Genomic DNA, 16485 nt, shown 5'->3' with positions numbered 1-16485 from the left:
CTAAACCCTAAACCCTAAACCCTAAACCCTAAACCCTAAACCCTAAACCCTAAACCCTAAACCCTAAACCCTAAACCCTAAACCCTAAACCCTAAACCCTAAACCCTAAACCCTAAACCCTAAACCCTAAACCCTAAACCCTAAACCCTAAACCCTAAACCCTAAACCCTAAACCCTAAAAACCCTAAAAACCTAAACCCTAAACCCCTAAACCCTAAACCCTAAAAACCTAAACCCTAAACCCTAAACCCTAAACCCCTATACCCTAAACCCTAAACCCTAAACCCTAAACCCTAAAACCCTAAAACCTAAACCCTAAAATCCCAAACCCTAAACCCTAAACCCTAAACCCCTAAACCCTAAACTAAACCCTAAACCCTAAACCCTAAACCCTAAACCCTAAACCCTAAACCCTAAACCCTAAACCCTAAACCCTAAACCCTAAACCCTAAAACCCTAAACCCTAAACCCTAAAACCCTAAACCCTAAACCCTAAACCCTAAGATGTATCGGGATTTAAGGGAGACTTTTCGGTTGAACAACGTTAAGAGGTAGATTGCTTAATATGTTGCTCGATGTCTAGTGTGTCAACAAGTCATGATGGAGCATCAAAACCACCTGGATTTTTGCAACGTCTTCCCATTCCAGAATAGAAGTGGAAGGACATTACTGTGGACTTTGTGACGGGGCTGCCTTGGACCCCTACTAGTAAAGATGCAATTTGGGTGATTGTGGACCGGTTGATAAGATCTGTACCCTTTTTGGCCATTAGAGTGGATTTCTCACTCAAAATGTTAGCTTGATTGTATATTAATCAAATTGTGAGACCGAAGATTTACGTCTCTATTTTGGGAGAGCATGCATAAGGCGATGGGTACTAAATTGAGGTTTAGCACAGCCTTTCACCCTCAAAAAAATGGACTTTTAGATAGAACTATTACAGACATTAATCTTGTGTAATTGATTTCAAAGCTTCATGAGATCAACCTCTACCTTTGGTGGAGTTTGCATATAATAATAGCTACCAAGCAAGTATTAGAGTCGCACCATATGGGGTTTTGTATGGCAGGAAGTGTAGGTCTCCTATATGTTGGGATGATGTTGGAGAAAGAAGATTGTTGGGTCCTGAGATTGTACGCCAAACATTAGATAAAATTCTAGTGATTAAAGAGCGGATTCAAACAGCCCAGAGTAAGTAGAAGTGTTATGCAAACCTTAGAAGAAGGAAATTCTAGTGATCATGTGTTCTTGAGGATTTCACCTATAAAAGGAGTTTTGAGATTTGGTTTTTGAGGTAAGTTGAGACCTCGTTTTGTAGGACCTTTTGAAGCCTCAGGGAGGATAGGTAAAGTTGCTTATAGGCTTGCCTTACCACCTTCTTTATTAGGAGTACATAATGTTTTCCTTTTTCTCAATGTTGAAGAAATATGTTCCAGACCCCAGTCATGTAGTGGATTATGAGCCTTTAAAATTAAGAGATGACTTAACTTACGAAAAGCAACCAGTTAAAATTGTGGACAAGAATGAGCAAGAGTTGAAGCATTGTACCATACATTATGTCAAGGTTCAACGGAGAAACCAGTCTATGAGATAGGCTACATGGGAGTTAGAAGATGAAATGAAGGAGAAATATCCATATCATTTTGAGAACTCAAGTATGTCAAGTATAGAGGACTAAACTTCTTTTAAGAGGGCGGGGGGAGAATGTAATACCCGGAAAAAAAATACAAATAAAAGGGGGTATTTAAGTAAATTTTGTTTATGGGGTCAACTTTTATAATTAATATTACTAAGGGGTTTATTTAGAAAATAATGTTGGAACCCTAGTTTATAGTCTAATTTTAAGTCAGCGTATACTGGCGGATGTTTTGAGAGAGGAGACTACTCAAAATGCTGAAGTAGAAAAGATTTGACTACACATTTGAGGTCAGAGCCTAAGAACTTCTTCTTGTCAAATCTAAACTTTATTTAGTATGAGAGTATTTTATTCATGTGGGTATTTTGACCAATAGTGAAACTATTTATTTATTCAAGAGTTTAAATGATGCAAATAAAGAAAAGTTTAAATTTATATTTCGGTCAATTGGACGCTACTACCTACAGACTTTTCTGTGCTCAGTATATATATATATATATATATATATACACTCACTCTCCGTTGTGATAAGCATCTCTAGAAGTTGTAAATTTTAGGCGTGATGGGTCTAAGAGCATTCGCAGCAGTGGAGCTAAAATTTTAGATTTTTAGCTCCACCAAAAGTTACTTTATCTATTTTACCTACGCACATGCTGCAGCAGTGGATCTATTTTAGCTTTCAACACAATAAAATAATATAAACATCACAATAAAATAATATATCTACTACAATAAAATAATATATCCATTACAATAAATAACAATTACAACCACCTGCAACCGCCACCACTACCGTCGCCATCGCCACTGCTGCCACCGCCGCCACCACCACCGTTGCCGCCACCGCCACCGCCACTGCCACCGCCGACTCTTCTACCGCCACCATTGCCACAGAAAATTCTAAAATACCGCCGCCGACTCTTCTAAACTTCCCTGCACACAAAAAATCCCCAAACTTACATTTATATCAAAATTTAAAATACTTACAATTATATCAATAGAACATGATTATGCATATCAAAACTCAAAACTTCTCTGCACACAGAAAATTCTCAATCGTACATTTATATCAAAACTCAAAACCAACAAAACTCAAAACCAAACTAACAATTCCTCATTAAAATGACCACAAGAAATGTGTGCTCTGTTTCTAGTTTTGTGCAACAGAACATATCCAACAAAATCCACCCAAATCAGAGCACACCATATCACAAAATCCATAATCATCATCATCATCAATGAGAAACTACCGTATTCATCCATTAAGAACGCTAATCATCATCATCATCACTCACACTTACCAAACCATAATCATCATCAATCTACCAAAATAATCTACCAAAATCACCAAGCCAATAATCCAGAACAACAATAAAAAATCATATATCAAAAATAAAAAACAGAGACATCCACATGAAGTGGATCCAAATCAAAAACCCAAAGTGGATCGGCGGAAGAGTATACCCAAATCAAAAACCCAAAGCATCCACAAGAAGAAGACAGAGACTGACCTGAAGTGGATCGGCGGAAGAGAAGTGCGTCGAGGCAGATCGGCGGCGTGGGTCTGAACTTGACGATGGCGGTGACATTGACGATGGTCGGGCCGGCGACGTTGAGAGAGTGAGCTTGAGAGGCTTGAGATGAGAGCTGACAGTGAAATAGAGAGAGTGAATGAGACCGGATTTGATAAAATGAAAAAAAAAAAAAAAAAATCAAGTTGTACCGGAGTGAGCTTGAGGTGGACGAGTCGACGTTGACGAGCTTGAGAGACTGGAGAGTGAATGAGAGAGATGAGTTCAGAGATGAGGATGAGTTCAGAGATGAGGATGAGTCGAGCTTCATGGGTTGGCGACGTTGACGAGCTTGAGAGACTGGAGAGTGAATGAGAGAGATGAGGATGAGTCGAGCTTCATGGGTCGGCGACGTTGACGAGCTTGATAGACCAGAGAGTGAAATGAGAGAGATGAGTTCAGAGAGTGAATGAGAGAGTGATGAGTTCAGAGAGAGATGAGAGAGGGACGGTGATAAAGAATGAATAAAAAAAGGTGCTGGCAGAATAAAAAATTATATTTTTTTTTTGCTCACAGCTACAGCGCACATCTATATATAGATGTGCACTGTAGCGAATCAGCTAAAAAAAATAACTATAGCTCCACTGCTGGGACTTGTTTTTTGTATATGGAGAGCTAAAATATACCAATATAGTTTTTTAGCACCACTGCTGTGAGTGCTCTAAGGCTTAACTTTCTACACAGTTTGGGTTGTTTAAGAAACTGTGCCCGAATTGATAGAATTGGAAAGAAAAAAAAAATGAAATGAAGTAGAAGAAAGCTGTAAAGTGTAGCACACGTCCTTGTCTAGTGTGATATAGTACTACTTCTAGGTACTATAGCCTTATCTTTTAAGGCATAAATGGCGGCAGAATATACATATAAAGAAAAATGTTATGATTAGGTGGAATTTTGGTGTGGATAAGCTGACAATTATGAGATATTTTAATAGTCTTTTTCTAGTCAATTACTGTTAGAAGTCTTTCTTAAATTATTTGATTATTCAGTAAATTGTGCTTACAAATTGTTAGTGAGATCTGAGGATTTTAGTGAAAGTGTTAGGGAGAAGTTCTTTGTGGTAAGCTAGCTGAGGTAAGTAATCTTATCCTAATTGGTTTTATCTTTTTTTATTTTAACTAATGAAAATTGTTTACCGTTGTTACAATTTATTTCTGTTGTATTACTAATTTCAAGTAAAGAATTATCACAAATATATCTGATTGCTGAATATATGATATATTTCATTTAATTGTTTTTAGTAATACTAATTCAGAGTAAAGAATAAAGAATTTCCACCAATAAATATGAGTATTAAATATAAGATTTATTTTTTTTAATTGTTTTTTTAGTTATATTGATTTAAAGTAAGAATTTAGAAATATCACAAATATATTTGAATTTTGAATATATGATTATATATATATGTGTGTGTGTGTGTGTGTGTGTGTGTGTGTGTGTATTTGAATAAGATATATTCTTGTTAAAAACTATGATTTCATATATATGATTAAGGACAATTTGACTATAATTGATTCTGATACCCAAACCAATGGGAATTATTTATTGGTACTCTGATACTCAAGTCAATGGGGGTTATTCATTAGTACTCTAATACCCAACCAATGGGGGTTATTTGTTGGTACTCTGATACCCAGCCAATGGGAGTTATTCATTGGTACTTTAATGTCCAGTCATAGGGATATAGCGTGACCATAGTCATAAGATTGTTAAAAATTTGAGTCATTAAAACAACTTATGTATTTTTGGGACCTATTTTAAGTTATAACTTTTGATATATGAAAAACTGACTACTTTCTAAATCATCTATGATATAATTGTAAGATTAAAGTGTGTGATCTATTTGCAAAGTATTATTTTAAGATCATGTATCTTTTTTAGCTTTTTTTTTTTTTTTTTTTTGAAAACTCATAGCATATTATAATTTTTTTAAATTCATATTACATTTTATTACTTTACAAATCTATTTTTAGATAGAACATATTCGGATTTTGGTTACTTATTGAGTTGTCAACTCACCCCCCTCCCCCTTTCTCCTTTCAGATTATGATGAAGAAGAGTAGCATATGTTTAGGCTTCCGCTAGGATATATGCATGAGTGAAGTTTAGGAAATCAATGGAATAAGATTTGAACTTTATTTTTAAAAGTACCATTTGTGTAGACTTTTAAATTTGAAGGATTTAGTTTATTTTTATTTTGATGTTGGAAGATTATTATTGGAGATCTTTTGTGAATTGCATTATTAAGGATATTTTGAAAATTTATTAATGAAATTTTCTTTGAGGATAATTATTTAACTGTTAAGAGGGTCTTACACACTTGTAGGATGTAAACTTTATAAGTGTGGGCTATTGTCACGTGCCTAGCTCTTATTTGGGTTCAGGGTGCGACAATACTTATATACAACTACAAGGAGCCCCAATTCTGACTAGTACTTTTGAGGTATAACGCAAATGTGGTTAGCGCTTTTCCTTAAGTCGTTACTTATAGTATCAGAGCCGATCCGGTAATCTCATATGGGTTCAGAGACATTACCCCACAAATTGGGCCCTAGCGAGGACGCTAGGGATTTAAATGGGGAAAATTGTGATGCCCTAATTTAATTGATTGTGTAATGTTTGTGGGTATGTGATGAGTCCTACATCGGGTATATACTGGGTAAATCTGGGCTTTAATAATAACTACAAGAAGTTTAAATTGTAACTAGTCCTTTTGAGGTATAGCGCAAATGTGATTAGCGATTTTTCTTAGGTCGAAAATTATGAAAATCAAAATTTCAATTCTGATTTCATTCCAATTCATGAGTATTTGTTTGGACTTTTTTTTCTCACAACCCTAAATGTATATAAGAATTATTTTAAGGGTCGTCACAAGAAGCACAATTGCACAAGTTTGAAGCAAAGTGTTATTCATGTAAATTGTGACCGAAAACCTAGTTTGCTCTAGTTCATCTTGAAGAAGCTGCTATGTTTATACACCGTAAGGTTTTGTGACCAAACAATTTCGTGATCTTTCATCGCGTGATGAACTAAAGAACTTCGCATTCAACATCCTTCTCAAATTGGTGATCAAGTCGCGTACTAGGATCTGCGCATCTATTGATTAGTCATATACTAAAAGTCGTGCATTAAAATAAGAGATTATCACTACAAAACTGGTCCAATTGAGTATTGGTGTAAAAGTTCAACTATAAGTTAGTATAAAGTACTGAAATTCCTTTACTTGTAACCGTTTATTGTGATCATAGTGAATTCTCAGGAGTGATGACCTTAAAATTACTCAGTAAAATTTTTGTTTTAAAAGTTTTCTCAATTCGAAAACAAATCATCTTGTCAATTTTATTTTCCACTGCATTTTACTTTAGTTGGTGATTTATTTAAGCTACCACATACATTACATGTTAATGTGATTAATTAAGAAACTTGACTAATTTAAAGTTTGTCTTAAAAGTTTTCCCCAATTCAAAAACAAATCATCTTGTCAACTTTATTTTCCACTATATTTTACTTTAGTTTGTGATTTATTTGTACTACCACATACATTACATGTTAATGTGATTAATTAAGAAAATTGACTAATTAATCAGTCACAAGAAATCAATACATTCTTGGCCTCTGATAACACTTTCTAAACTACAAATTTTACATTAGCTTGAATAACAATACTTATACACTACTACCAAACTGGGATGAGGGGGTGGTGGTGGGAGGAGGGAGGGAGGGAGAGTCCCAAATTACAAAAGTTTTAACCGACTACTCCATATCTTCTACAATCCACCGGCTAGCTGGTTGTTCGTAACTGCTTTCAATTCCTTTGTCTACCCTGCAACCGCCGCAACTATTGAAGGGCTACGCTCTATCTGGAAGTGATCAGTTAAGCCCAAATGTGCCATGAGAAGCCAAACATGAGTGAGAAGTTCTCCCCCTTTGCTCAGTTGGCGAGCATGATTTGTTGCTTCGCATAGGCCAGCAGCGTGACCTAGCATTTCCAACCAGACGTTAGCAATCATGTCCCAGTGCTCTCTTTTTTTAGTTTCGCTTTCCTGGTCTTCATTGGTCTTATTACCACTGTCCTCCTTCGGGGGATTTTTTATAGCAAACGCAAGCTTACACGCTTTGACTATCAGAAAGTTGCTTTTGCTACCTCCTCTGGTGGTTTCTTTTTTAATTGAGGCAATCCTTGCGTCTTTTGTCCCTCCTTTAATGAAGTTCCGAACATCAGCATGAACGTCCTGAAACCTGATTTGCCCTATCCCAATCCGCAACATATAAGGATGCTCCACTAAGAGGTAAAGCATATATTGCGATAGCTGCTCGCATATTTTGCGTTTTGAAACATTTTTGTATCCTCCTCCTGGGTAGGAGTATTCTTCCAGGTTGGAGTATTCTTCTGAGTCGGAGTATTCTTCTGTGTCGGAGCATATGATCTTTGTAGCAAGATGCCAGATAATAATGCTCTCATCAAATCCTAACTTAACACTCCACTCAAGCTCTATATGTCGGTTGAACCTTTCGAGCATGCGGCCTCCCCTACGACCAAACGAAGCTTCAAGAACAGTGGCATTGCCAATGTTTCTCTCCCGAGGCCTAAATTGCTTGATTTCATCGAAGATGAATTTTTTTAAGCCTTCGCTGAATTTTGTAGGGGTCCCATACTGGTGAATCTCTAGAATTTTATCAATGCGTAATTTCTTCAAAATTTGGTGTAGGACTTCTTCTTTTGGGGAGAAGCTGAGCAGCTTAAGAGAATCTGACCACCTGCGTCTTTTAGCGAGAGGTGAAAAATATTCTAGGATTTTAAGGATGGTGGTTTTGTAGTGTGTAATTAACCAATGGGCTGTTCGGTCAGAGTAAAGTAGACTAGCAATTGCAGATAACTCCAGAAGAAGTGCCACAACCAATAATACCAAAGTTATGTAATATTCGATCTTGGAGTATCGTTGCTGCTTTTGCATGAGGGGGAGAAGCATCACCAATACAGAGAGAATAAGAAAGATCCAGATTATTCGAGAAACAATGCCCCAAATAGAGTAGACTACCTCTGCCTTGGTGTACATCAAATCGTATATATAGCTGAGTTCAATTTCAATTATCTTGAAAGCATCTCCAGCGTTCATGTTGTTGTGCTCGAAGATTTCCTTACTTGCATCCCTATCATGGACTCCAAGAAGGACATCTGCAAAGAGACCTTTAACCATGTCAAGAAAGTTATAGGCCGTAAGTAATTTACTTGCATCGGAAATAGACTTAACAACTTGTGTCTCTATTATGGCTGGATTTTCCGACACCTCAAACTCAAGAACCTGATGTGTGAGATTGTACCCCTCCAGCTGCTTTAGATTGCACTGCTCAGTTACATTGGAATCACTGAAAGAGGTAGTTGGAATTGAATTTCTAAATTTTTTTTTGCTTGATGAGTATAGAACCCACACTCTTTCACTGTACTTGACAAGCCCAATACAGAATATCGGAATAGAGAGTAGGGAAAGACGAGAGTTTGTCCAAGCTGTGAGCAAGACGTAGGCTGTTATCAAAGCTTGGCTAAGTACTCCAAGTGCGTGCCTTCTCCACAGTTCATTGTCTTCCACGGAGAAAGCACTAATGGAATCAGTGCCACCCAAGTGCATCAGCAAAAAGGGGCCCCAAAATGCTTTTAGCGCAAACTGTTCATCAAGAGAACCTCTGAACCTGTAGACATCTCCAAGGTCATTTGAGAGTATGCTAATCGCCATTGCTGCAATGTAGTCGGCCAGTAAGTAGGTTGACCAAACAATAATTCCGATCCAACTTCCAGCTATATACTTTCTGCGCTTGCCCAAGGTAATAAGAATAATTTGGCAGGTGAGGCTAAGTATAACAAGACCTCGCAGCTCCCATTCTTTCCATATTTTTCTCCAATCTAGATTAAACACATCCATCATTTGCCTCCCCTTCATACTGCTAGCAACTGCAAAATTAACATACATCGCTAAAGTCAGAAAGAATATCCATTTAACACGACATTTTAGTACTACTCAAAAGTAATTAGCACTAAGTTAGGAGGGCCATGGTTGACATTTAAAAAAAAAAAAAAAAAAGTTTAGTGGGAAGAGGCAGCCATTAAAGGACTTACACCAAACATCACCACCAAAAGGCATTAGAAGCATCAGGCATGGAATGAGGCCTTAAACTGGCCATCATTGGCCTTTATTTATAGATGTAAAATTTAAGGTCGTTTAAGGAGATGATAATTCTGCAATATAAATCTTGCGGCATGATAAAGTTGCCTAAATTATTTGAGTACCTGGTGGCATCAGCATTGTTCAAAATTTTGCCTCCAGAAAAGCCGATCGGAAATGCAACGTAACCCAGCTTTTCCTCCGAAGTATACTAGTAGGCGTTTGGATCCGCGTTTTAAGTTCAGCGTCTGCGGTTTTTTTTTTTTTTTTTTTTTCATCGTGTATGAACAGTACATACACGGCTCATTCACATTAATTTACTGTACCGAGACAAAATATACTGTTTACCTACGGTTATGGATTCTCCGATACAATTCACATATTTAAAAATTATTTTACTATAATATTTTTAATTTTTAATTTTGAACAAAATAAATTGCATTCAAATGAACCCTTACTATACTACAGTTTTATTTATGTGAGAGAGAGAGAGAGAGAGGGGTTAAATTAAAAAATTAAGAGAAGACAAGTTTGAGAAAAAGAATGAGTCAATAGTTTTTAATTTGCCTATAGACCTAGATTTTCGAAATTAATTAGATAAACAAACGCTCAAATTTCAATAAGAATCTAATAAGAAACAACCAATTTGCAATACAAAAATCTAAATATAGTACTAGTATATTTTAATAACAAATAAATACAGAAGAAGAAAAGTCTAATCAAAAAAAATAAAATAAAATAAAATAAAAAATAAAAAAAGTGAAGAAAACGTATTTGGAAACTGTACACAATACACTTGCTTTGCTTTTAACCATACACATGTGGAGCATTGGAGCCTTGGAGGTAATAACATATGTATTTGGACGGTTGGATCAAAACTTTAAATGTTAAACAAAACATCTATAACAGTGGGTTACTTTTTTAGCTATTTGGCACAACAGAAAGTTACTTTATCTATTTTATCTACTCATTTTATAAAACATCCAGCAGCAGTAAATCTATTTTAGCTTTCAACACAATAAAATAATATAAACATCATAATAAAAATAATATATCTACTACAATAAAATAATACATCCCACTACCAAAAAAACACCACAAACTGATCAATGGCACAATCCACAGCCACTACCAACCAAGAACAACCACCCAACATCAACTAGCAAGTCAAGAAGAACCACCCACAACCATTGCCAAAAATCCAAATTAGCTAAAAACCACCACACAAATCACCATTTCTGTTCAAAGGTATAGGAATTACAGAACCCAAACCATTATTTGCACCTTCATTCACCTATATCCAAAATCTACAATTAAACCAACACTAACCCTTTAAACAATTGAAACAATACAGAATCAAATTAACTTTCTTTCTTCATTTTTTACCTTCAAATCAACAGAAGAACAATCCATAAATAGTAGGATCACAATGAACCCCACTAAAAGAACAAAACTTGAATCCATATTTGAAATCAAACCCACTTGTTTGCACTACAAGATGACCCTATTTTCAAATAAATTGAACCCCAAATGTTCAAAACTATTTCTTTGCGTGTACTTTGGCATAAGCTCAGTGCTAAAGAGTTGTGCTCGTCATGGACATAGACTCAGCCTTGTTACAAAGTCTGAACTCATACATGGTGGGAGAGATGGCTTGGGTCGACGATGAAGCTTAGGTCGGCAATGGAGCTTGGATCAGCGATGGAGCTTGGATCAACAATGAAGCTTGGGTCGGAAATGGAGCTTAGATAGGTGATGGAGCTTGGGTTGGCAATGGAGCTTGGATCGACATTGCGTGAGCGGTGAGACGGAGGACTAGGTGAGATGGGTCGGCGACATGGTGGGTCGACAGCGTGGGGGACTGGGCAAGACGGAGCAAAAAACCGGAGATAAACCCAAAACAAGGAAGAGATGGAGGACTGGGCGAGATGGGCCTCGGCAATGAGGGAAAGAGAAAAAAAAAATGAGAAGGAAAAAGGAAGAAAGAAGAGAAGCCGGAGAGAGAGAGAAAAAGAAAGAAAAGAAAAAAAAAATTAATGAGAGAAGAGAGAAAGTTTAATAAAATATTATTATTATTATTTAGCTATAGCACCATTGCTATAGCATGTATTTTAAGTATTAGTGCTGCTAAAAATAGTAACATAGCTATTTAGCACCACTATTGCTATTGCTTTAACAGCTTCATAAATAACGCAAGAAGTAAAGAAATAAAGCAAAGAAAAACACAGGAACAAAAATAGGCAGATCAGTTGAAAGTTGAGAGTCTTGAGACATTGGAGAGAGATAAAACATCAAAGAGTGACCTGAACTGATGGTGTTTGCAACAAGGTGGTGGCATGCAAATAGGTGCCCTTTCTATGAAGATTTTAGAGGCGAATCAAAGTCTCATCTCTTGTCGTTGCGTCGCTGCTTGCTCTATAGTAAGACCAAGGATGAAAATTAGATTTTTGCTTCTCTCTTTTGTTTGTTGGTTGAACATCTAATTATTTAAAGTTCTCGATATATACATTTATCAATAAAGTAAAATGAAAGTTAAAAGTAATTTTAGACTTATTTATTTTCATAATTTTTTCACAACAAATTACTTTTTTGTCCATCTAATAACATCATGCTACTTAGAATTTGGTGTGAAAATGAAGGTTTGTTGTAAAAGTATTATAAAAATGCTGCGTAAATAACATTTTTCAAATATTTATCCATGATTTGAGTGGCAGAAGTTTCTTGAAAATTGTTAAATTGGTCAGAACACCTTTATGAAAATTGTTAAATTCTTTCAACTACTCATTCTAACCTATTTTCCTACAAAATTCAGCCCACTATCCAGGAACATAAAGAGCACGAAGGACTTGTATTACACTAGAGGACTAGCTTATCCCGGTGATGATGATGACGACGACGACGATCATGATGATGATGATGATGATGATGACGATGGTGATGGTGATGGTGGTGAGGACTCAAAGGCGACCCTAGTCACCGACCAAGGAAAAGGTGCTTTCGGTGATCTCTACAAACAGACAGACAAACGTACACAGACACACAGCATATCATAGCATATCCTTTTCTTTTCTTTTTTGTTACTTTTATTATAATTTTCTCTTTTTAGCACACATTTCTGAACTTTGGATTTAGTTTGAGACATTGGGTTGTATTTTAAGAACAACTTTTATGTTCATGCCTTTATTTCGGACATGTACTTAATTTACAACTTAAGGGAATGGATGCACAACTCTATACTTTTCTTATCTTTGATGCTTGAAAATTTGAGCTTAAGTTATGTCTTGAATATTCCTTTGGGCCATAGGATCCATATAGAGAAGCATGTGGAAGAAAACCATACTCAAAACAAAGAAAACTAGGGTTCTGCCTCCCGTTGTGCATGCATGTAAAGGAGCCTACATATGTAGCCTTGACCCTACATACGTAGGTTTGACTATGCGTATGCATGCCACAGGTCAGAGAAACCCTAGGTGCCCCTCTGTAGTATAAAAAGGCCCTTAGGGGCTCCCAAACCTCACCAAACAAGTTTTTCTCCTAGAAAACACTCTATTCAAGTTTCTCAATGACAAAATTCTCCCTTTCGAGGTCTCAACTTGGATTAGGAAACTTGGTTCTAGTTTCAACGAGGCTATCATCCCTTATGGCTTCTCTTTCATATTTCCATACCATCACATTAAGGTGGATGAACCTCTTATTTGTGCTGCACCAATTATTGGATCCCTACATGACATGTTTTTCACTTCAATGGTGCAGAGATATGCCCCACTCTTGAGGGGTTTAGGACAATCATGGGTGAACCTTCGATGAATGACCTTGTCATTCTAAATGCCTTTCCCTTCCACCTTGTCATGTATTCGGAGAATGTTTCCCTTACCCCTTGCTTAGCGGTCTCCAAATCTCTTAAAATCACATCAATCATAGTATTGACGATGTATTGATCCACAAACAACTCAACTAGCTCATTCCATGCCTTAGTCTAGCTAGGATCCAAACTATAGTACCATCTCGATGCACCTCCCGTGAGTGAGATAGGAAATACATACAAAGTTTGCTTCTCATCCAACCCCTTCATTTTAGCAATGCTTAAGTACCTCCTAACATGTTGCTTTGGGTCCCCAATTCCATCAAATTTTTCTGCATCAGAAATCTTGAACTTTGGAGGTAATGCAAATGGAGTTTTATAGCTTATGCCCCCAATGTTATAAAGGCAATCATCCATCCCTTGGGCCTTGCGAAAGGCTAGTTGTATTTTCTCCATCTTCTTTCTCATGGCTATGGTTTCTGCTATAAGTTTTTCAAATTGCTTGTTCCTTTCATAATCAACTTTGTCTTTTTCATCCCAATCTTCCACTTCTTCATCATTGAGAACCTCTACATGGTCGGCCATTTTCAATTTGGTCTCTTCTAGCTTAGTGATGCAACTCCCTATCTTTTTGAGGGTATCACTATGTTTGTCCAAAGCCTTTAAGATCTTTTGTGCCGTTGTGTCATCCATTGGGGTGGTCATTATTTCTCGAGATGATTCCCCTTCTTGCAACACTTCTTGATGCATGTCCTCAATCTTGACTAAGCACCTTCCGTACTTTTCTCGAATCCAAATTAGAGTGGGGACATGTTTTCTTGACCTTGGTAGTGCAATGGTGCCTGAAAAGAAGTCCCACTTTTATTAAGCTCATGTCCAAATTAAAAGTTCCTTTTATATTTTTAAATGTTCTTCGAAAGTCTTTTATTCCATTTGAATTAAGGCCCAATTACAAAAGCACCCCCTTTCCTCTCATGGACTTGCCCCTTGTTTCATTGGGTTTTTGGTCCATTTACAATGAAGCTCTCTTCTTACTCTCATTGGCTTTTATTAGAATGCCCTTAGAGATTTTCAACATTTTGTCTCAAACATGGGTTTACAATATATTCATCACCTTTAGGCTCTAGCTATAATATATTGTAGCCTTCCTCTCAAGGTCCTTGAAATTCTCATCATTTTGGGCCTAGCCATACAACAAAGAGGGTTAAAATTAGGGAAATTCATATTGACTTTGTAGGATTTTGGATGCTAAGTCCATAGCATACTTGTTATCTTAGGCCCAAAGTCCTCTTTTTCAAAAGGGTTTTTTGATTTGGGCTTATGATAGCAATTAGGCTATGGGCTTATGATAGCAATTAGGCTATGGTTTTATGAAACTTTCAAGTTAAGATATACCCTTGGATTTAGGGACAAGCCTCTTACATGTGAGAACTTCTTTTCCTTTATCCCAATTGTCTTAGGATATGCCATAGCTTTAGGGTCATCCTTCCATTTTTTTCATCTTTTATTTGTCCTTTAGAATTAGGTGATCACAAGATATCTTTATATATATATAATAGCAGAAGCTGAGATAAAGTGGATTCCTACAATTAAGGAGGTGCTAACAAATAGGATAAGTGCCTATTAAAATTTAGACACGTTTATGTTAAAAAAACGATGCATTATATTGTTTGGCAATGCTACGACACCGTTTAAAAGCCTCTCCCTATAAAAAAGAAAAATAACCGGTTAAAATTCAATTAAAAGCTTCCAATAAAAAAAAAACGCAGATACAGAGAGAGAAGGAAAGAGTTCCAATACTCCAAAAAAATAAAACGCAAATACAAAGAGAGAAGGAGAGAGTTCCCTCGCTAGACTTAAGAGCACCGCTGCAAGCAGAATGAAAAATCTATAGGCATCACCGCATCAACACCGTTAGGCTATATATCTACCACTATCAGATTGTCGGAACCGGCTCTGGTACTTTTTTCTCTATTTTTTTAAATTTGGGTATGAAATATTACTTTTTATTGAGTTTTTTCATTGGATAGGTTTAGATTTGATTTTAGTTTTTCTTCCTTTTTGTTTCAGGCTTTTGGGTTCTCCATGAAAATGTTTGTTTTCTCAATTTTTTGATTTATTTTAATATCATTGAGCCTTTCCCTGTTTTCTAAAATCTGCTTTCATAGTTTTTTTTTTTTTTTTTTCTTGGGGTTTTGATTTGGAAAATCGGTTTTGATTTAGAAAACAGCTTTTGATCTGTTTCACAGGGTTAGTAGACACTACACCGGTTTGGTATTAACTGTGTACTTAACACAATTTCACTGTTATAAGAGATTAAAAAAAAAGACCAAAAAAAAACAATTTGAAAACCCAACCTTAGAGAATCTGTTAAGGAGAAAGGCATGGACGGCAAAAATTTTTTGAGAAATCTGTCATCCAACTACTTCAATTTAGCCTCTGCGTCAACATGTATAGTCTCTATTTTTTTGTTGATTTATATTTGGTGTCAAATATAATTTAGGTCTGGAGAGGGCAAAGACAGAAAAACGAGATAGATCGTGAGTAGGTGCGCAAATAGAGTTGGAATTTGTCAATTTATCATGTAATTACTGCTATAATTATTGTTTCTTGGGATAATTACACATAACCCATCTGTGGTTTAGGCGAAAATTACTTTGCCTACCCGTGGTTTGAAAAGTATCACTTAACCTACCTGTGGTATGTTTTCGTCAATCTTCGTAACCCACCTCAAGCCCAACCATTACAAAAACACCTCTTAAACCCAAAACACAACATAACACAAATCAAAACACCCAAAACTCAAAAAACTTTTTGAGAGAGAGACCTGTGGTGTTCTTCGTGGTTTGGAGTGTCTGGAACGGGAGAAAACACAAGTTTCACAACATCAAAGCTAGGGATGGTATGTGTGATTGCTATTGATATGCATTTAGGTTGTTAATGGCATTTTTTTATCACGACCCACCCACGTAGTTAGGGTTTGTAAAATTTTCTCAAAATTTTACCATCTTTGATGAAGTGGGTCTCGGGGTTGGATTCGTTATAAAAGGGCCATACCGAGGGAAGATGGTCCTGCTTAAAGGAGGGTGATCTAGGGAGATCAGGAAAATCAAGGGTGGGTAGAGAACGAAGACCTTGTGCATTAGTAACAGGCCATAAGTTGTAAAGTACGGAGACCAAAAAGGCAGAAAGAAGAGGGGAAAGCGAAGTAGTCAGAGGAGGAGAAGCAGTGGGAGAAGAGAGACCAAGCGAGGTACATGGTGGCGACGGTGAGTGCTCCGCAGCCAACGCCGAAGAGGAGAGCGACGACGACAATCAAGA

Source organism: Quercus lobata, chromosome 4, assembly GCF_001633185.2.
Source record: "Quercus lobata isolate SW786 chromosome 4, ValleyOak3.0 Primary Assembly, whole genome shotgun sequence".
In the NCBI taxonomy this organism is placed as follows: Eukaryota; Viridiplantae; Streptophyta; class Magnoliopsida; order Fagales; family Fagaceae; genus Quercus; species Quercus lobata.
The sequence above is the reverse complement of the archived record's forward strand: the minus strand, read 5'-3'. Positions refer to the sequence as shown.